Source organism: Cebus imitator, unplaced genomic scaffold (genome assembly GCF_001604975.1).
Source record: "Cebus imitator isolate Cc_AM_T3 unplaced genomic scaffold, Cebus_imitator-1.0 Scaffold653, whole genome shotgun sequence".
In the NCBI taxonomy this organism is placed as follows: domain Eukaryota; kingdom Metazoa; phylum Chordata; class Mammalia; order Primates; family Cebidae; genus Cebus; species Cebus imitator.
This window is the reverse complement of record NW_016107968.1, coordinates 666,394-687,212: the sequence shown is the minus strand read 5'-3', so window position 1 is coordinate 687,212 and position 20,819 is coordinate 666,394. Positions and strand designations below refer to the sequence as shown.

Sequence of the window (20,819 nt, the reverse complement as noted above, 5' to 3'; positions counted from 1 at the left end):
TCTCTCCTTTACTTATGAAGTTTAGGTTTGCTGGAAACAAAATTACTGGCTGACAATTATTTAAGGAAGTTGAAGATAGGACCCCAATCCCTTCTGGCTGTAAGGTTTTGGCTAGGAAATTTTCTATTAGTCTGATAGGTTTTTCTTTATAGTTTATCTGATGTTTTTGTCTCACGGCTCTTAAGATTTTTTCCTTTGCCTTGAGTTTAGATAACCTGAGGACTGTGTGTCTAGGTGATAATCTCTTTGTGATAAATTTCTCAGAAGTTCTTTGAGCTTCTTATAGTTGGATATCTAGATCACTAGCAAGACGGGAGAATTTCTTTTCAGTTATTCCTTCAAACAAGTTTTCCAAACTTTTAGATTTCTCTTCTTCCTCAGAAACACCAGTTATTCTTAGATTTGACCATTTAACATAATCCCCCATTTCTTGGAAGCTTTGTTCATTTTTTTAGATTATTTTTTCCTTGTCTTTTTCCAATGGGGTTAATTCGAAAGCTTGTCTTCAAGCTCTGAAATTCTTTTTTTCTCCTACTGGTTCTAGTCTATTTTTAGAAATTTCTACTGTATTTTGTATTTCACTAAGTGTGTCTTTTATTTCCAGAAGTTATGATTGATTTTTCTTTTTGATCTATTTCTCTGGAAAATGTTTCATTCATATACTGTATTTAAAAAAAAAATTCTTTAAGGTCTTTTTCACATTTCTGGGGTATCTCCTTGAGTAGTTTAATAATCAACCTTCTGAATTCTTTATCTGGTAATTTAGAGATTTCTTCTTGGGTTGGATCCACTGCTGGGGAGCCAGTGTGATTATGTGGGGCTGTTATAGAACCCTGTATTGTCATTACCAGAATTGCTTTTCTGGTTTCTTCTCATTTAGGTAGACTGTTTCTTAAAATTGTTCTTGAATCTTTTTTTCTATTGGACTTTAAAATTTTTTTTTTAAATTTCTTTTTTTCCCTCTTATGGATCAGAGTTTAATATTTATTTATGAGATGGAGTTTTGCTCTTGTTACCCAGGCTGGAGTTTGCGATCTCTGCTCACTGCAAGAGTTTCGTTCTTGTTGCCCAGCCTGAATGGCTCGATCTCTGCTCACTGCCACATCTGCCTCCCGAGTTCAAGTTATTCTCCTGCCTCAGCCTCCTGAGTAGCTGGGATTATAGAGATTGGATTTCACTATGTTGACCAGGCTGGTCTCAAACTCTTGACCTCAGGTGATCCTCCTGCCTTGGCTTCCCAAAGTGCTGGGATTACAGGCATGAGTCACCATGCCCTGCCCAGAGTTTAGTATTTATTTTAGCCTAATTTGATTCTTTGTGCTTGTAGAGGTGAAGACTCTGTATGAATCCTTAGCTATAAAGAGAGCCTTTGTGTGCTGACTTTCCCTGATGCTATAGTTAAATTTACAGTAGTTATAGTCGTGGTGTATAATTGAGTTCTCTGTCTCCTATGGAGTTGGAATGGCAGGGATCTCTTGAAGGCTATCTCATTCTCTCAAGGTGTACAATTTATTTATTTTCTTAATTTTTTCCATTGTTTTATTTACTGAATTGATGATTCAGTCTTCAGGCCAACAGGGGAGATATCCCTGGATAGTCACCAGTTGTGGCTAAGATACGATTGGTGCAAAAGTAATTGTGTTTTTTGCCATTGAAAGTGATAGCAAAAACCACAATTAATTTTGCACCAACCTAATAAAGCCCAACCGTGAGCCAAGGTCCTAACCTTGATGAGGGTTGCTGGGTGAGCTCTCAGTGAGATCTGCTGAGGTTTTATGAGGGTGAAGAGTGGGAGCTACCTCAGCTCCCGTGCCAGCTCAGCAGGAAAGTTATTCACCTCATAGCCTCACTACTGTCTTTGTGTTTCACCTACTTGGATCATACAGGCACATCACTTCATGTATAGGAATGTTGATGTTCCAAGTAGGGAGGAATTGTTACTCTGCCTCTTATGCTGGCCTGAACCTGGAATGTGCTCCTCCTGTCGGGATACACTCACCCTGGATTGTTCCAGCAAGCCTGTCTGTACATTCCTCCAGGCTGCATTTCTGTGGGGGAAGCCCCTGCTCTGTCTTCAGCGGAGTGCTGAGGGGAACAAGGTCCCCTTCTCCAAGACCTTTCATGGTCACAGAGGTTCCTCGCCTGTTGGGGTATAGGTGCAGACTTTCCCTACTGTGCCCAGCACTGCAATTGTATCTCTGCTATGAGAAACTACCCACCAGCAGAAAGATCTAGAACTCAAGTCCTGCTGTTCAGATTCTTTTATCCTATGGGGTGATCCCCTGACATGGTGCTCTCTTCCTTCTTGGGAGCAGAGTTATTCTGTCAGGATTTGCTGTAATGGTCTGAGATAATTGGCCTCCAGTCAGGAGGTAACACATTCAAGATAACACCAGCTGTGGTGCTAGTAGTGGGATATAAGTAGTAGTGGGATATAAGCTTGTCCTAAGTTGGCCAGGGGAAGTATTCTGTTTTCTCAGGCAGGGCCATAAACCTCCCAAGAGTTATTGTCTTTTGTGTTTGGTTACCAGGGCAGGTTGGAAAATACCACCAGGTGGGGGCAGGGTTAGATGGATTTGAACTTAGACTTTTCTTGCACTGCACAGGGCTTGAATAGGCCACTGTGGGCGTGGAGTGAGGGTTGGTTCTCAAGCTAATGGGGTTATTTTCCAGAGGGGATTATGGCTACCTCTGCTGTGTAGTATAGTTCTCCAGGGATTTGAGGTATATCCAGTAATGAAAGGACTCACCCAGCTCCCATGCATTTGGTGAGGCCGATCTTGATTCTGTAGTGCCCTGCTAACAGTTTAGGTCCAGACAGTCTGTGTACAGAACGCGGACCTGCCCCAGGCCATAAGTTTCCTTGCTGAGAAAGCAAGCATGGCTTTCAGGCCCTCTACTCTCTCTGTGTGCTCACAATGTTGGTAGCTCCTATGCTCGCACCTGCAGCAGTTCCCGTTCGCCCCCTAGATTCTGCTCGAGAATGTTTGTGCCCAGTCAAAATTATTACAGAATTCAGTTAGAAGCTTCTTTCACCCTGTGACCACTCACTAATTCTGCTGGCTGTCTTCACTGAGGGCTCCTGTGAGATATAGTCAGGTAAGGCTTTCCTGGGTTTAAGCTGGAGACTCTGAGTGCCTACAAGATTCTTCCCCACTGCTGCTGCTATATTTCATGGGGCTCCTGAAATCTGTTCCAGCTCTAGGCAAGGTTAAATCCTTCTCCTGTGATCTGGAATTTTAGATTCCCCAGTGGGAATGTGTGTTTGGAGGCAGATTTTCACCCTCTCTCACTTTGGAAACTCACCTGTCTCATGGAATTTGCAGCTGCTCTCCGCTACCATCAAAGGATCTGTGAATTCTTTTGGTTTTCCTGGTATGTTCCTGTAGGGGTTCTTGGAACAAAAGTTCACAGTGTGAGTCTCCACATACTGTTCTGTCTGTCCAAGTGAGAGGTGCATGTTAGCCCTGCTTCATATTTGCCATTTTCCTTCTATCCTTGAATGAGTCTTTTAATGTGCTGTTGAATTTAGTTTCCAAGTATTTTGTTGAGGACTTTAGCATCTATGTTGTATTAGACCATTTTTGCATTGCTATAAAGGAATATCTGAGGCTAGCTAATTTGTGAAGAAAAGAGGTTTTATTTTTGACTTATATTACTGCAGGGTGTACAGGAAGCATGGTGCTGAGATATTTCTTGTGAGGGCCTCAGGAAGCTAACCATCATGCCAGAAGACAATGAGGAGCCAGCATGTCATATGGTGAAAGTGGGAGCAAAAAAGCAAGTGGGGAGGTACCACAAAATTTTAAACAACCAGTTCTTGCAAGAACTCACTCACTATCACGAGGACAGCACCAAATTATTTATGAGGGACTGCTCCCATGACCCGGTAACTTTCCACCAGGCCCCACCTTCAAACTTGAGATTACATTTCAACATGAGATTTGGAGGGGACAGTCATTCAAATGTAATCTGATTCAGTTGATAGTGTCTCAAGTTCCTCAGATTTTCTTCACTATTTTTTATTCTTTTTTTATCTTCTCACTGGATAATTTCATAAGATATGCCTTCAAGTTTGCAGATTCTTTCTTCTATTTGATCATGTCTGCTGTTAGAAGCTCTCTTTTACATTTTTATTTTATTCATTATATTCTTCAGTTATAAAATGTTTGTTTGGTTGTTTTTTGATAATTTCTGTCTCTTTGTTGAGCTTGTTTATTACTTTCCTGAGTTCATTGAGCTCTCTGTGTTCTCTTGTATCTCACTGATCTTCCTTAAAATAATTATTTTTAATTCTTTTTCAGATAACATATATCTCCATTTATTTGAGATCACTTACTGCATAGTTACTGTGTTTCTTTAGTGGTACCATATTTCCTTGATGTTTTCATGTTTCTGACAGCCTTATATTTATATGTGTGCAGTCTGTGGTGGCTATAGTGACTAGGGCTGTTGTGGTCCTTGGTGGTGCTAGCTGCTGGGTTCCCCCTGCACTCCTTTTCTCTCATGGGGGAATATTCCAGCCAAGGTTATTCCTTTAGGTACTGGTTGTGGCATGCTGGCATTCACACAACTGTAGCTGTGGTGAAACTGGGATTGGGGTGAGGTACATGTTCAGTGACTGCTATGGTTTGAATGTGGATGTTCCCTTCAAATTTATATGTTGGAAATTAATACCCTATGTGATAGTATTAATAAGTAGGGCTTATCTGAAAGATATTAAATAACGAGGGCTCTGCCCTCACAAATGGGATTAGTGCCCCCATAATAGAGATTGAAGGGAATGCACTTATTCCTTCTGCCATGGAAGGGTGCTGGGAGAAGTTACCATCTTTGAAGCACAGAGCAAGCCCTCATTACAGACTGTATCTTCTGTTGCCTTGGTATGTGACTTTCCAGAAATGTAAGCAATACATTTCTATAATTTATAAATAATCCAGTTTAAGGCATTTAGTTATAGCAGCCCAAAGAGGCTATGACAGTGATGGCGGTGCCAGTGCCTAGGGAGTAGTAGCAGATCAAAGGATCTGTGGTTAGATGTGCACAGAACTGGTGTAGCATCTGGGGACTGGGGCACAGACGTACTTGCTGGGGTAGTGGTGCCAGTGATTACAACATGGTCTTGTTTACATCATCTACAGAGTTCAGGGTGGGTCTCTAGGACATTACACAATGACTTAACTTAATGGGAAAGGGATATAACAGTAACACAGATCCAGCAATGACAGAATCAAGAAGAGGCCTGGGCTGTGGGTCTGTGGTGCAACTGTAGTATGGCCCCAAGGGTAGCTGGTTGTAGCTGCAACTCAGACCCCAGGGAGTGGGACACAAAGCAGTGGTAGCTGTGACTTAGGCCCCAGAGTATAGAATCTAGAGCAGTGGCAGCATAACCCCAGTGACGGTTATTCAAAGCCCTGGCTCAAGACCCAGGGGCCAGGGCACAGAGTAGTGGGAATGCATCCTCAGTAACAACATGTGAAAGCCCTGATTTAGGACCTAGGGGTGGGGTACTGAAGAGAGGCAGTGTCAGTGGAATCGGCGAGAATATGACTGGTCAAAACCCTGACTCAGAGACAAGCATCAGCAAGATGGCAGAATAGGACTCTCCAGCACTCCTTCCCTTACAGAAACGTCAATTCAAATATCCCTCCATATATGAAATGACCTTTATAGAAGCTAAGGAAACCAAGTGAGAAATTACAGCTCCTGGCTGTAGTACAGAATTATGAAAAGATGCATTGATAAGAGTAGGAGGAACAGTCAGTTTTACATTGCCCATGTCACCCCTCCCCCAACACCAGGCATTGTAGCATGGAGATAAAGACGGCAATGGACACCAGACTTTGCCTTGGACACCAGCAACAGGCTTGTATCAGTAAAACACAATGCAGAGCAGGCCCCCACATCCCTAGACTCCAGGTCAGTACCTGTGGACTAAGCCTCCAAGCTCAACTGCTCCAGCAGCAGGCTGCATCCCACAGTCCTAGGCTACAGACCTATACAGCATACTTGATCTCCAGGCTGCCTTACTATCAGGACAACCTCAGGACCCTCAGGTTCTGGACTGTCCTCAATGTTGAGCTCACCTCAGTGGTCCTAAGCTCTCAGCCACCCCCAGCACCAGATTGGCTCTTGCAGCCTTAGTCATCAAGCTGGCATGTGTGGATACAGGTTCCAGGTCTGCTCACTACCAGGCTAGCCCCTTCACCCCAGGTTCAAGTTGATACCTGCAGATACCACCTGAAAGCACACCCTGTTATCTGGCAGGATCCTCTAGCCCCAGGCTCTAGGCCTCCCTAGTGCTAGGCCACCACCAGCAACTCCAGGCTCTAGACTATCCCCAGCCCCAGACAGGTCCTTGAAGCTTCAGGCTCCAGAGCCACCCCAGGGCAAGGCCACCCCTAATGATACTAGGATCAGGATTGTCCCCAGCACTTGGCCAGTTTTCATGGCCGTAGGCTTGAGGACCATTCCTGTGCTGTATTAGCACCCCTAGCCTCTGACACTAGGCAGGAACTCAGAGACATAGGCTCTAGGCCTGTACAGTGTTAGGACAGTTCCTATGGTCTCATGCTCCACCGGACCCAGGGTTTAGGACTGTCCCAGTAGACACGACTACTGGATTGGCCTCCATGGACCCAGGCTCTTGGACCACCCATGTATACCCAGGACCCAGTCTGGCCCCAGAACCCGGGCCAGTCCTTGAAGACTTAGCCTCTAGACAAGAACATATATACTCAGCCTCCAGCCAGTATCTGCAGACACAGACTCCAGGTCTCTCTCTACAGCCCCAGGATCCTGGTCATTTCCAGTGGCTCCAGGTACCAGGCCAGTGCCATAATCCTAGATTTCAGACCAGCTCCTACAATACCAAGCTCCATGCTGGCCCCAGGATCTAGAGAACCCAGAGTTCAGGCCTGCTCCAGCAGACCCAGGGTCCTTTCTCACCCCAGTACTGAGTCAGACTCTATAGACTGAGATGCTGAGACAACCCTGACCTAGGTTCCAGGCCCATCCCAGTGGTCCCATGTGCCAAGCCTCTCTCACCACCAGGCCAGTTCCTGTGGATTCAGGCTCCAGATCCCAAATATAAAACCTAATGTTACATGTCAAGAAGCTAGGGGAAAAAAAAAAAAAAAAACTAAGCCCAAAGTTAGCAGAAATAAGGAAATTATAATAAAGATCAGAGCATAAATAAATGATGTAGAAACCAGAAAAAAAAATATAAAAGATGAGTGAAACTAAGAGTTGGTTTTTGTGAAAAGATAAAATTGATAACCTTTAGCTAGACTCAGTTCTAAAAAGGAGAGAAGACAAATCAGAAATGAAAGAGGAGACATTACAAATGATACCAAAGAAATACTAAAAATCATGAGACTACTGTGAACAATTATATGCCAAAAACTGGATAATCTAGAAAAAAACTGAAAAATTCCTAGACACATACACTTAACAAGACTTAATTACAAAGAAATAGAAAATCTGAATAGAGCACTAACGAGTAAGGAGATTGAATCACTAGTAAAAAACTCTCCTATCAAATAAAAGCCTAGGACATGATGGCTTCACTGTTGAATTCTACCAAACATTTAATGGAGGAGTAATACCAGTCCTTCTCAAACTCTTTTCAAAAACTGAACAAGCAAACACTTTCAAGTGCATTTTACAGGGCCAGCATTACCATGGTACAAAAGCCGGACAAGGACAAGGAAAGAAAATTACAGGTCGATATTCCTGATGAACTTAGATGCAAAAGTCTTCAACAAAATACTAGCAAACTGAACTCAATAGCACACTAAAATAATCATTTACCCTGATCAGTGGGATTTATCCAAGGGCTGGAAGGATGGTTAAAAATATGCAGATCAATAAATGTGACATAAGACATTAGCAAAAGAAAGGACAAAAGCCATATGATCATTTCAATAGATGCATAAAAGGCATTTGACAAACTTCAACATCTTTTTATGATAAAACCTTCAAGAATTTAGTTATACAAGAAATGTACCTAAACATGGTAAAGGCCATATATTAGAACCTGATATTTAACATCATATTCAATGGTGAAAAGCTCAAAGCTTTTCTTCTAAGACCAAGCACAAGACAAGAATGCCCACTCTTAACATTTCTATTTAACATACTACCAGAAGTTCTACCCAGAGCAGTTAGGCAAGAGAGAAATAAAAGGTATCTCAATTGAGAAGGAAGAAGTTTAATTGTCCTTATGCTATAATCTGGATGTTTCTTCCCCCAAACCTCATATTGAAATTTATTTCCCAATGTTGGAGGTGGGTCCTCATGGTCGATATTTGGGTCATGGGGTCAGATGCCCCATGAATGATTTGGTGCAGTCCTTATTATAATGAGTGAGTTCTCACTCCATTAGTTCCTGCAAGAGCTAGTGGTTACAAAGAGCCTGGTACCTCCGTTCTCTCTCTTGCTTCCTCTCTTGCCATTTATCTAGCCTTCCAGTCAGCTGAATTGTGAGCCAAATAAACCTTTTTTCTTTATAAATTACCCAGTCCCAGATATTCCTTTATAACAACACCAAAGGACTAAGACCCTGTTTGAAAACATGATCTTATGTATAGAAAACCCTAAAGACTATACAAAAATCTTTTAAAAGTAATAAATGAATTTAGTAAAGTTGCAGAATACAAAATCAGCATGCAAAATCAGTGTTTCTATATACTAACAAATAGTGAACTATCCAGAAATAAATCAAGAAAATTATTTCATTTAAAATAGCTACTATAAAAAATACTTAGAAATAAATTTAGCCAAGTAAGTGAAAGATCGGTACACTGAAAACTTTAGAACACTGATGAAATGGAAGACAGAAACAAATTGAAAGCTATCCCATTTTTATGAAATTGAGATAACTCATATTATTAAAATGTCCATACTACCCAAAACAATCAACATATTCAGTACAATCCCTATCAAAATTTCAGTGACACTTTCCCCAGAAATAAAAACAATCCTGAAATCCATATGCAATTAGAAGAGACTCCGAATGGCCAGAATAATATTGGCAAAAAGAAGAAAGACAGAGTCATCACATTACTTGATTTGAAAATCTATTCCAGTGCTATAGTAATAAAAAATCTTGGCACTGGCATAAATATATATACACAGATGAAGGGAATAGTGGAGTCCAGAAGCAAATCCACATATTTATGGTCAATTGATTTTTGACCATAAATGTTGGCAAAGGTGTAAATAACATATATTGGGGAAAAGATACCCTCTTCAATAGATGGTACTGGGAAACTGGATTTACACAGGCAGAAAAATGAAACAAGCCTCCTATTTCTCACCATATATAAGAATCAACTTGAAATTGATTAAATACTTGAAATTTTAAGACTTGAAACTGTAAGACCTGAAACTATAAAACTACTGGAAGAAAACATAGGGATAACACTTTAGGACGTTGGTCTAGGCAAAGATTTGAATGGGTAAGACTTCAAAAGCACAGGTGACAAATACAGAAATAGACAAATAGGTCTATATCAAACTACAAAGCTTCTGTACAGAAATGATCAAGTGAAGAGAAAATCTTTTAAATTGGAGAAAATATCTGTAAACTATTCACCTGACAAGGGACCAATATCCAGACTCTAGGAACTAAACAAAATACTGTTACTACTACTAGTACTGCTACTAATCTCATTAAAGAATGGGCAAAGAAAAAGGGAGCAGAGCAAGATGGCGGAATAGAAGGCTTTGCCAATCATCCCCTTTGCAAAGACATCAATTTAACAGCTATCTACACCGAAAAAAGCATCTTCATAACAATGAGAAATCAGCTGAGCACTAACAGTACCTGATTTTAAATTCATATCACCGAATAAGGCACTGAAGAGGTAGGACAAACAGTCTTGAATTACTGACACCACCTGCCCCCCATCCCTCTGCAGCAGTGGTGTGGTATGGAGAGTGTTTCTGTGCTCTAAGGAGACAGAGATGGCAGCAATTGTGAGGCACTGAACTCACTATTGCCCTACTATAACAGAAAGCAAAATGAGATGAAATTCAGCTGACACCCACCCATGGGGGGAGCATTTGAAACAGCCCTAGCCACAGAGGAATAACTAATCCCAGCCATCCAAACTTGAGTTCCCATAAGGCATGCCACCATAAGCTAAAGTATTTTGGGACCTTACATAAACTTGAAAGGCAGTCTAGGCCATGATGACTGCAACTACTAGAAATGTCCTAGTACTGAACTGGGCCCAGAGACAGTGGATTTCCTGAGGGGTAGGGGGCATGTAATATACTGAGATACCAGCTGGGGTGGCAGAGGGAGTGCTGGCATCACCTTTCCCCTAAGCACAAGCTGTATAGCTTATGGCTCAAAAAAAAAAAAAAAGACCCCTTCCTTCTACTTGAGGAGGACTTAGTCTTGCATCTTGAATACCATCTCAGCCACAGCCAAATAGGGTACTTGTCAAAGTCATGAGGTCTCCTTTCCATAAACTCCTGGATGACATTTCTAGACATACCCTGATCCCAAAAGGAACACACTACCTTGAAGGAAAGGACCCAGTCCTCACAGGATTCATTACCTGCTACCTAAACAGCCCATGGGCCCTGAATAGCAATACCTAATACTACACTTATAACCTTGGGTGAGACGCTGAAACTTGCTGACCTCAGGTGAGACTCAGCACATTCCCAACTGTGGTGGCTACATGGCAAGCTCCTGCCTGAGAAACGTGGATGGAAATTTAAATGGAACTTTGTCTTGTACCTTTTTGACCAGAGGGGGATAGAGCACCAAGCAGGTACTTGGGGTGCCTAATTCCAGGACTTGGCTCTTGGATGTTATTTTTTTATCTACTTTGGGCCAGAGAGGAGCCAGCTGTCCTGAAGGGTAAGTCCTAGGTCAGACAGCATTCATCACAGGCTGCTAGAAGAGCCTTTGGGCCTTACGGGAATACTGGTGGTAGTCAGACAATACTTTCCATGGGCATCAGGTGGCAGTGGCCATGGGGAGAGACTTCTCTGATTTTGGAAAGGGGTGATTTGATTTGGGAAGGACTGTGTCTTACACTTTGAGTGCCAGCTCAGCTGCAGTGCGATAAAACACTAGGTAGACTTCTAATGTCATTGACTCTAGTCTCTGGCTCTGGATGGCACCTCTGGACAAACCTGGGGCCTGAGGGAACTCACCACCCTGAAGGGAAGGACACAGGCCTGACTGGCTTTGCTACCTGCTGATTGTGGAGACCTAGGGCCTTGAGTGAACATAGGCCATAGTCAGGGATTGGCTGCAGCAGGCCTTCAGCAAGACCCAGTGCTGTGCCGGCTTCAGGTCTAACCTAACACAGTCATAGTGGTGGTGGCCACAGGGACACTTGTGTCACTCCGCCCCCAGCTCTATGTGGCTCAGAGAAGAGAGAGGGACTCCATTTGTTTTGGAAAAAGTCAGGGAAGAAAACAAGGGTCTCTGCCTGGTAATGCAAATAATTCTTCTGGATCTTTTCTAAGACCATCAAGGTAGTACCTCTATGAGGCTGCAAGAGCCATAGTGTTACTGGACTTAGGTGCCCCCAAAGTAGGTGCGGCATAGATCACAACACTCAAGTCCTTTCAAGTATCTAGAAAAGCTTCTCAAGAAGGATGAATGTTAACAAGCCCAGACAATGAAGACTACGATTAACAATGAAGAACATCTAGAAGCATCGCCACCATCCAGTAAATAATTACCTCACCAAATGAACTAAATAACAACCAGGGACCAATCCTGAAAAAATAGAGATATATGACCTTTCAGATAAACAATTGAAAATAACTGTTTTAAGGAAACTCAAAGCCATTCAAGGTAACTCAGAGAAGAAATTCAGAATTGTCAGATAAATTTAGCAAAGAGATTGAAATAATTTAAAAAATCAAGCAGAAATTCTGGAGCAGAAAATTGTAACTGGCATGCTAAAGAATGGATCAGAGTCTTAGAATTTATCAAACAGAAGATAGAATCAGTGAGCTTGAAGACAGGGTATTTGTAAACAGAGGAGACAAAAGAAAAAAAACGAAACATGCCTAAGGACCTAGAATATAGTATCAAAGGGCAAATCTAAGAGTTTTTGACATTAAAGAAGAAGTAGAGAAAGAGATAGGGTAGAAAGTTTATTTAAAGGAATAATAACAGTAAAATTCCTAAACCTAGAGTAAGGTATCTGTATCCAAGTACAAGAAGGTTATAGAACTCCAAGCAGATTTAACCCAAAGAAGCCTTCCTCAAGTTATTTAATGATGAAACTCCCAAAGATCAAGAATAAAAAAAGCACCTAAAGGCAGCAAGAGAAAATAAGTCACATACAATGGAGCTTCATTATGTCTGGCAACAGACGTTTTAGTGGAAATCTTACCAGCAGAGAGTGACATGACATCCTTGAAGTACTGAAGGAAAAAACAAAACAAACAAAACATTTACCCTAGAATAGCATGCCAAGCAAAAATACCCTTTAAGCATGGAGAAATACTTTCCCAGAGAAACAAAATCTGAGGGATTTCGTCAACAACAGACCTGTCCTACAAGAAATGCTAAACAAAGTGCCTCAGTCAGAAAGAATATGATGCTAATGAGCAATAAGAAATCATCTGAAGGTACAAAACTTACTGGTAATAGTAAGTACACAGAAAACAGAGAATAACACTGTCACTGTGGTATATAAACTACTCTTACTCTAAGTAGAAATACTAAATGAACTAATCAAAAATAATAATTACAAGTTTTGAAGACCTAGATAATACAATAAGATAGAAACAACAAAGTTAAGGTGTGGGATAATGAAGTTAAGGCATAGAATGTTTACTGATTTACTTTTTCCTTGTCTGTTTATTGATGCAAACTGTGTTAAGTTGTTATCTGCTTAAAATTATGGGTTATAAGATAGCATTTGTAAGCCTCATGGTAACCTTAGCCAAAAAAAAAAAAACACCACATACAATGAATACACGAAAATAAAACATAAGAAGCTAAATGATCCCACTAGAGAAAATCACTTTTACTTAAAAGAAGACAGGAAGGAAAGAAGAGAAGACCATAAAGCAACCAGAAAACACAATTGCAGGAGTAAGTCCTTATTTGTCAATAATAACATTGAATGTAAATGGACTATACTCTCCAATCAAAAGTAATCCATTTGCTGATTGGATTAAAAACAAAAAACAAGACCGAATGATCTGTTGCCTATCAGAAACACACATCACCTATAAAGACATGCATAGACTGAAAATAAAAGAATGGAAAGTCTTATTCCATGCCAATGGAAACCAAAAGAGAGTAGGAGTAACTTTCAAAATAATAGCTTTCAAAACAAAATAGCTTTCAAAACAAAAATATAAGAAAGAGAATATCACTGCATCCATCTGGATTTTCTCTTAGACAATTTCTATTGCCCATTTTTTTTTTTCATTTTGTATGAGTCAAAACTTCCTGTTTATTTGCATGTTTTATATTTTTGTGTTGTAAATGGGATATATTCTACCAACTCTGGTTTCTGACAACACCCTTCATCCCACCCCAGTCTTCTTGTTGTTGTTTGTTCACTTATTTGTTTAGTGACTTTCTTGGACTTACTCTGTGATGTCTATTTGTAACATGATATGAAGTCTCAGATATCCCTGCCTAGATACTTTTTTTTTTCTGTTTTGATCTTTAGTCCTAGATTTCTAGGGATTGACCCTGTGTCAGCAAGCTTAGTGATCAGTCAGTGGTTGGCCAGAGGTTGTCATTAAGCATTTTAAACCAGCAAGGTTTTTACCCTTTACTGTTGATTCTGTGTGTGGCTTGGAGACTGCTTTCACAGTTCAAGGAGCTTGAGGTTGCCTCATATTCAGCCAAAGACTAGATAATTGTTATTTTTCTCTTCAGGCATTCCTCAGAGCATGCAGCCTTGGGCATATGCCTAGTATTCTGGACCACTAGTGATGACTGGTTTTTATGGCATTCTCTTTGTCTTTTTTTTCTGATCTCCCCGATAATGGCTCTTGGCTTCTATTTGTATTATACCAAACTCTTAGTCTCCACTGATTGCTGTTAGTTCTGTTGTTTTTTAATAATAATCTGGAGCATAAATTGCCCTGCACTTTGATCCAGATAAAGTCTAATTTCTTAGCAATGTTAGGGTGTTGCCAGTTTTCAGGCTTGATCCAATTCTCCCCTGGGAAGAACCCTTGCCAAATCTAACTGGGATACACTTTTGCACCATATATTTGGGGGATATGTAGTATTCCACTTGGATGTTTTGACTACTAGACCAGCTCTTCAGTTACACAGAGCTATGAGGGAGTAGGAGATTGGACTTATCACCAGCAGCTGTCCTGTCTGAATCCTCTCTATGGGGCACAAGCTTTGGTTGAGAAAGCGTATCCCCCAGTTTTCACCATCTGCCAAATCCATCTGGAATATCTCTTTTAGCTAAGGGAACTGGGAAAGATGGGAGTTGCCATTCTGCAGGAGAGCTCTTTGGAATAGCTCTTTCAGAACAGAGCTCTGAATGGGTATGGGTACAAGCCATTGTTGTAAACTGGACTGGGTTATGCCATTTGTGTATTGATATAAAGAAATATCTGAGACTGGGTAATTTATAAGCAAAAGAGATTTAATTGGCTCACGATTCTTTAGGCTTTACAGGATGCATAACGGCATCTGCTTCTGGGGAGGCCTCATGAAGCCTCCAATCATGGCAGACTACAAAAGCAGGAGCAGGCATCTCCCATGACAAGAGCAAGAGAGAGAGATAGAGAGTATGTGAGGAGGGGAGGTTCCACACGGTTTTAAATGACCAGGTCCTGCAACAGCTCACTCACTGTCATGAAGCCAACACCAAGTCCTGAGGGATCTGCCCCCATAATGCAGACACCTCCCTCTAGGTCTCACGTTGGGCATTGGGGATTACAATTCAATGGGAGATTTGGACAGGGACAAATATCCAAATTATGTCATTCCACCTCTGCTCCCTTCTAAATTTTATATCCTTCCCACATTGCAAAATACAATCATAACTTCCCAACAGTCCCCAAAAGTCTTAATTCCTCCAGTGTTAACTCAAAATTGCAAAGTCCAAAGTCTCATCTGAGACAAGGCAAGTCCTTTCCACCTATGAGCCTGTCAAATAAAAAAAAAACAAGCTATTTACTTCTAATATACTATGTGGGTGTAGGCATTAGGTAAACATTCTCATTCCAAAACGGAGAAATCAGCTAAAAGAAATGGGTTAAAGGCCCCATGCACGCTCAAAACCCAGCAGGGCAGTCATTAAATCTTAAAGCTCCAAAATAATCTCCTTTGGCTCTATATTCCATATCCAGGGCACACTGCTGCAAAGGGTGGGCTACCAAGGCCTTGGGCAGCTCTGCCCCTGTGCCTTTGCAGGGTGTATCCCCCAAGGCTGCTCTTGTGGATTGGCTTTGAATGGCTGTAGCTTTTCTAGGTGCAAAGTGCAAGCTGCTGGTAGATCTGCCATTCTGTGGTCCAGAGGTTGGTGTCGCCTTTCTCAGAGCTCCACTAGGCAGTGCTCTATTGGAGACTCTGTGTGGGAGTTCCAACCCTTAGCACTACCACAGTAGAGGTTCTATGAGGGCTCCACCCCTGCAGCAGGCTTCTGCCTCAGTACCGAGGCTTTTTCATACATTGTCTGAAATCAGGGAAGTGGGTGCCTAGTGTTCATCACTCTTGTATTCTGCACATCTACAGGCTGAACACTACATGGAAGCCACCAAGGCTTATGTCTTGCATTCTCCAAAGTGGTAGCCTGAACTCTACCTGGCTGGGATGTGGGAAACAGTTTTCTGAGGCTGTGCAGGGCTGTAGAGCCCTGGGCCTGGCCTACAAAACCCTTCTATCCTCTTACATCCCTGGGCCTGTAATGGGAGGGGCTGCTACAAAGGTGTCTAAGGCCTTTTCCCCATTGTCTTGGATATTAGCACTTGGCTCCCTTTTAGTTATGCAGCTATCTCTAGCAGCTGGTTGCTCAGCAACCTGTTTGAGTTCCCCTCCTGAAAAAGCTTTTTCTTTGTCTGCCTCATGGCCAAGCTGCAAATATTTCAAACTTTTATGCTCTGCTTTCTGTTTATAATTTCTAACTAAGGCATTTATTTGTTCTTGCATTTCAGTGTAGGCTGTTATAAGCAGCCACCTCACTTCTTGAATGCTTTGCCACTTAGAATTATTTTTCTGTCAGATACCCTAGGTCATCACTCTCAAGTTCAAACCTCCACAGATGCCTAGGGCATGGACACATTATAGCCAAGTTCTTTGCTAGGGCATAGCAAGGTGGACCTTCACTCCAATTCCCAAAATATCTTCATTTCCATCTCAGACCTCAGCAGCCTAGAGTTCATTTTCCATATCACTGTCAGCATTTTGGTCAAAACCATTTAACCAGTCTCTAAGAAGTTCTAAACTTTCCCTCATCTTCCTATCTTCTGAGCCCTCTACACTTTTCCAGCCTCTGCCTATTATCTAATTGCAGAGCCACTTTCAAAATTTCAGGTATCTTTAAAGCAAAGCCCCATTCCTGATAACAATTTTCTGTGTTAGGCCATTCTGGCATGGCTATAAGGAAATACCTGACACTGGGTAATTTATAAAGAAAAGAAATTTAATTGGCTCACAGTTTTGCAGGTTTTACAGGAAGCATGGTAGCATCTGCTTCTGTGAAGATTCTCAGGAAGCTTCCAATTATGGTGGAAAGTGAAGCTGGAGCAAGTGCCTCACATGGCAGAAGCAAGAGAAGTAGGGGGAGGGAAGAAGAGAGGAAGGGAGAAGGAAAGGGACCACAGACTTCTAAGCAACAAGATTTCATGAACCCACTGTCTTGAAGGCAGCACCAAGCCATGAGGGATCTGCCACCATGACCCAAACACCTCCGACCACTAACTCCTACTTCCATTATTGGGGATTAATATTCAACATGTGATTTGGGCAGGGACAAATATCCAAACTACATCATGGACATTTTAGATAATATACTGAAGCCACTCTGATTTCTGATGACACTCCACAACCCCACCTCAGGCTTGTTATTGGTGTTGCATGTTTGTTCACTTACTTGTTTAGTGGCTTTCCTGGGCTAACTCTGTGATGTCTGTTTCCCATATAGGATGAAGTCTCAGATATCTGATATATATTCTCTGTACTAATGCTCTGTTAGATGAATAGTTTGGGTCAGGATTTTTCACCCACTCTGCCAATATCTGCCTTAATTAGTATATTTAAACAATTTACATGTAATTCCGTTATTGATATGTTAGGGTTTAAGTCGCCATAAATGCCATTGCCTCTCACTCTTCTTAGCAAGTTGTACACATTTTGTTGAATAAATGCATCTCAATTTATTGGGAATGATTTGATCAATATTCAGAGACTTTGCTAATTTTTAGTAGTTTCATGGATGTCTCCCTGAGGGAGAAGTTTCATCAAGCTCTTCATACTGCCATTCAAGAACCAAGTGAATGTTTCCAGTTTGGGCTGTTGCAAATACAGCTGATACAAATAATTGTATACAGGATTTTATGTGGATATAAAATTTTTTACTGGTATAAATGCCCAGAAGTATGATTGCTGAGTCCTGTGGTTTAGTTGTGTAGTTAGTTCTAATGTTTAGTTGTTTAAAAAAATGGTTCTTGGTGGATTGACACTTGTATAAATTTATAGCTGCTGTAACAGATTACCACAGTCTCAGTGGCCAAAACAACACAAGTTTGTTTCCTCACAGTTCTGGGGGTCATATGTTTAAAACTCAAGGTGTTGGCAGGCATGTGTTCCTTCTGGGAGTTTTAGGAGAGAATCCATTTCTTTGCCTTTTTTAGTTCCTAGAGACCACCAGCATTGCTTGTCTCATAACTTCTTCTATTTTGAAAGCCAGTAATTGCTATGCAAATCCTAAACATTCTGCCTCACTATGATACTCCTCTTCTGTAATCAAATCTGTTTTTTTATTTTCATGATTTTTTAAGTTTTGTAGGTACATAGGATACATGAGATATTTTGATATAGGCACAAAATGTGAAAAACATACATTATGGATAGTGAGGTATCCATTCCCTCAAGCGTTTATTCTTTGAGTTACAAGCAGTTCAGTTGTTCTTTTAAGTTCTTATAAAATGAACAATTAAGTTATTATTGACTCTAGTCACACTGTTCTGCTATCAAATAGTAGATCGGATGGATTCTATTTTTTTTTTTTTGGTACCAGTTATTCCCACGTCTTCCCTTACCCCATCACTATCCTTCTCCGCCTCTAATAATCATCCTTCTACTCCCTGTCTCCATGAATTCAATTGTTTTGATTTTTAGATCTCACAAATAAGTGAGAACATATGATATTTGTCTTTCTGTGCCTGGCTTATTTCACTTAACATAATGACTTCTGGTTTCATCCTTGTTAAAAATTATTGGATCTCATACTTTTATTGTGACCGAATAGTACTTCATTGTATATATGTACCACATTTTCTTTATTCATTGATCTGTTTGTGGACACTTAGGTTGTTTCCAAATCTTAGCTATTGTGAACAGTGCTTCAACAAACACGGAATGCAGATATCTGTTGGCTATACTGATTTCCTTTCTTTTGGGTATATATCCAGCAGTGGGATCGCTTGATCATATGGTAGCTGAATTTTTAGTTTGTTTAGGAACCGCCAAACTGTTCTCCACAGTGGTTGTACTAACTTATATTCCCAGCAACAATATACAAGGGTTCCCTTTTTTCCACATCCTTGACAGCATTTGTTACTGCCTGTCTTTTGGATATAAGCCACTTTAACTGGACTTACATGAGAATTGCCCTGCCCTATCATATAACAGTTGCATAACTTTGGGCAGATCACATTAACTATCTAAATCTGTTTTCTCATCTGAATAATTGAAATAAGAATTGTACTTGTTTCCCAGGGTTTTGTACTGAAAAATACTAAATAGGTAGTAGGTGATGTGCACAATACTATTCTTGGGCTATTTCAAATGTTCAGTAATTGCTAGCTTCTGCTGTTAATCTGTTTTAGAAGAATACTTTTAGTCCCTGTACCTGGTTTAGTACAATATTTCTTCTGATCTTCAGATCTCAGTTTAATTCTCACTTCCTTCATGCCAGTGGACTAATAACCTGTTTCTCATCACAGTGAACATCAAAAATCTCAAGCAATTATAATGGAAATTGGTTGTGTAGTATTACCAAATTTTTAATTAAAATTAATATATATAGCTGTATTTCTTCTGAGACTTATTTTGATTGCTTTCAGACAATGGATAGTTATTCATTATATTTTTCTTTTATTTAGAGGAAAAAAAATCACAGGTTTAGAATTATTTATTAAGCAGATAAATATAAAATCTAAGTAAAAAACTATCAGAAGATACAAATAGCTAAGCTTCCCAAGAAGAAATAAGAAAACAGAGCATACCATTAACCCTAGAGAATTATCAGTATCCTTTAAAAAAAATCTATTATGTTCCTCTGTCCAGGAAGAGCACACATATAAACATGTAATAGGTAGTTTTGATGGTTTCATAGGTAAATTATTTCACATTGTCAAGGAATATCTAACTGTGAGCTGCTTGAGAGCATAGAAAAATTTTTACTTTTTTTTAAAAAGAGATCCATGAAATATTAATAAACTTGACTAAAGTTGCACAAAATAAAATAGACCAATTTGAAATAAATAGATGCAACTTTATGACATTTTTTATGACAAAAATAATCTTTAAGCCCATAGATTGTACATTATAAAATTGTTAATTTACTTGCATATGAAATTCTGTCCTCTCTTAATCATTCAAGCAGTAAGCTAGAAATTTGAATGTAAAGATTATTGCAGAGATTGTTTACTCTAAAAATGTCCTATGAAACAAAATAGTTTTCATGGCTTGAAAAAAGTTTTTTTGTGTTTTAAAAAAATTTTTTTAAGAATTATTCAAATAAAAGAAGGTAAAATTTCAGTAGAGTGGGAAGGAGAGTGCCACTTTCATTGGCCTTTTAGAAAAACCTAACTCATAAAGAGTGTAAATTAAAGCATAATAGAATCCCAAACCTTTGAGGATTGAGATGCTAAAGTCTTTATAGTTTGGTGGTGGTTTTACTCCTGTAGCATTTCCACAGGTTTTCTTTTTGATTTCAGCATTTTAGTCATTTGAAGTAGACTGCTTGCAATGTTAATATGGAAGGTTCAAATTGTACAGGTACATTTTTGTAGCTTTTGGTTACTGTAGTTGGATTACTTGTTCTTAAGTACCACTACTGTCTTTTCCAAGAGTTTTACAAGAAAATGTAGGCAGAGGTTTAAAATTTCCTTCTTCAGCAAAGTATCTGCTTTCCATGTACCAGTATAATAAATAATATCATGGCTCATATACTCAGGTATTCTCTGTAGATTTAATGATAGTTTATTCTCTTAGAGATGATTCACTCACTCATTAATTTCCAAAGAATATAAGTACTCTGATATATACAGATCCACTGTTAGGGACTGGTGATTACCCTAAAACAGGGCTCGCTTGTGTAAGACTTTTATGTTGCTTTTATGTTTTCTTTTTCCTATTTCAAAAAATGTACCATTATAGTATCTCTGTTAGAGCAGAAGATGGGTTTACTGGCACTTGTTATTGTCAGAAACTTTAATACCTTTGAGAAATAGTCTAGGAGACACAGGGATATGGTTTAGAAGTCAGCAAAGGGCAATTAACGTATGTTTTCTTGGGAAAGAGTGGCTGGACCTGTTCTATATGACCCAAAGGAGTAGAACTAGGACCAGTGAATATATGGATATGTGTTTCAGTTAAGTCTATTGAACTTTATCATAGA

The 20,819-nt window shown here is 40.1% G+C and overlaps 1 protein-coding gene and 1 long non-coding RNA gene across 2 annotated transcripts in view; one reads left to right on the top strand and one right to left on the bottom strand.

Moving 5' to 3' along the window:
- The window catches only part of LOC119469425, a 25,292-nt gene extending 15,839 nt beyond the window's left edge, over window positions 1-9,453 (bottom strand). Inside the window, exon 1 of the long non-coding RNA XR_005198222.1 lies at window positions 7,707-9,453. This is a non-coding gene — a long non-coding RNA (uncharacterized LOC119469425). The remainder of the gene's footprint in view (window positions 1-7,706) is intronic.
- The window catches only part of APOOL (apolipoprotein O like), a 71,192-nt gene that overhangs the window by 9,891 nt on the left and 40,482 nt on the right, over window positions 1-20,819 (top strand). The window lies entirely within an intron of this gene.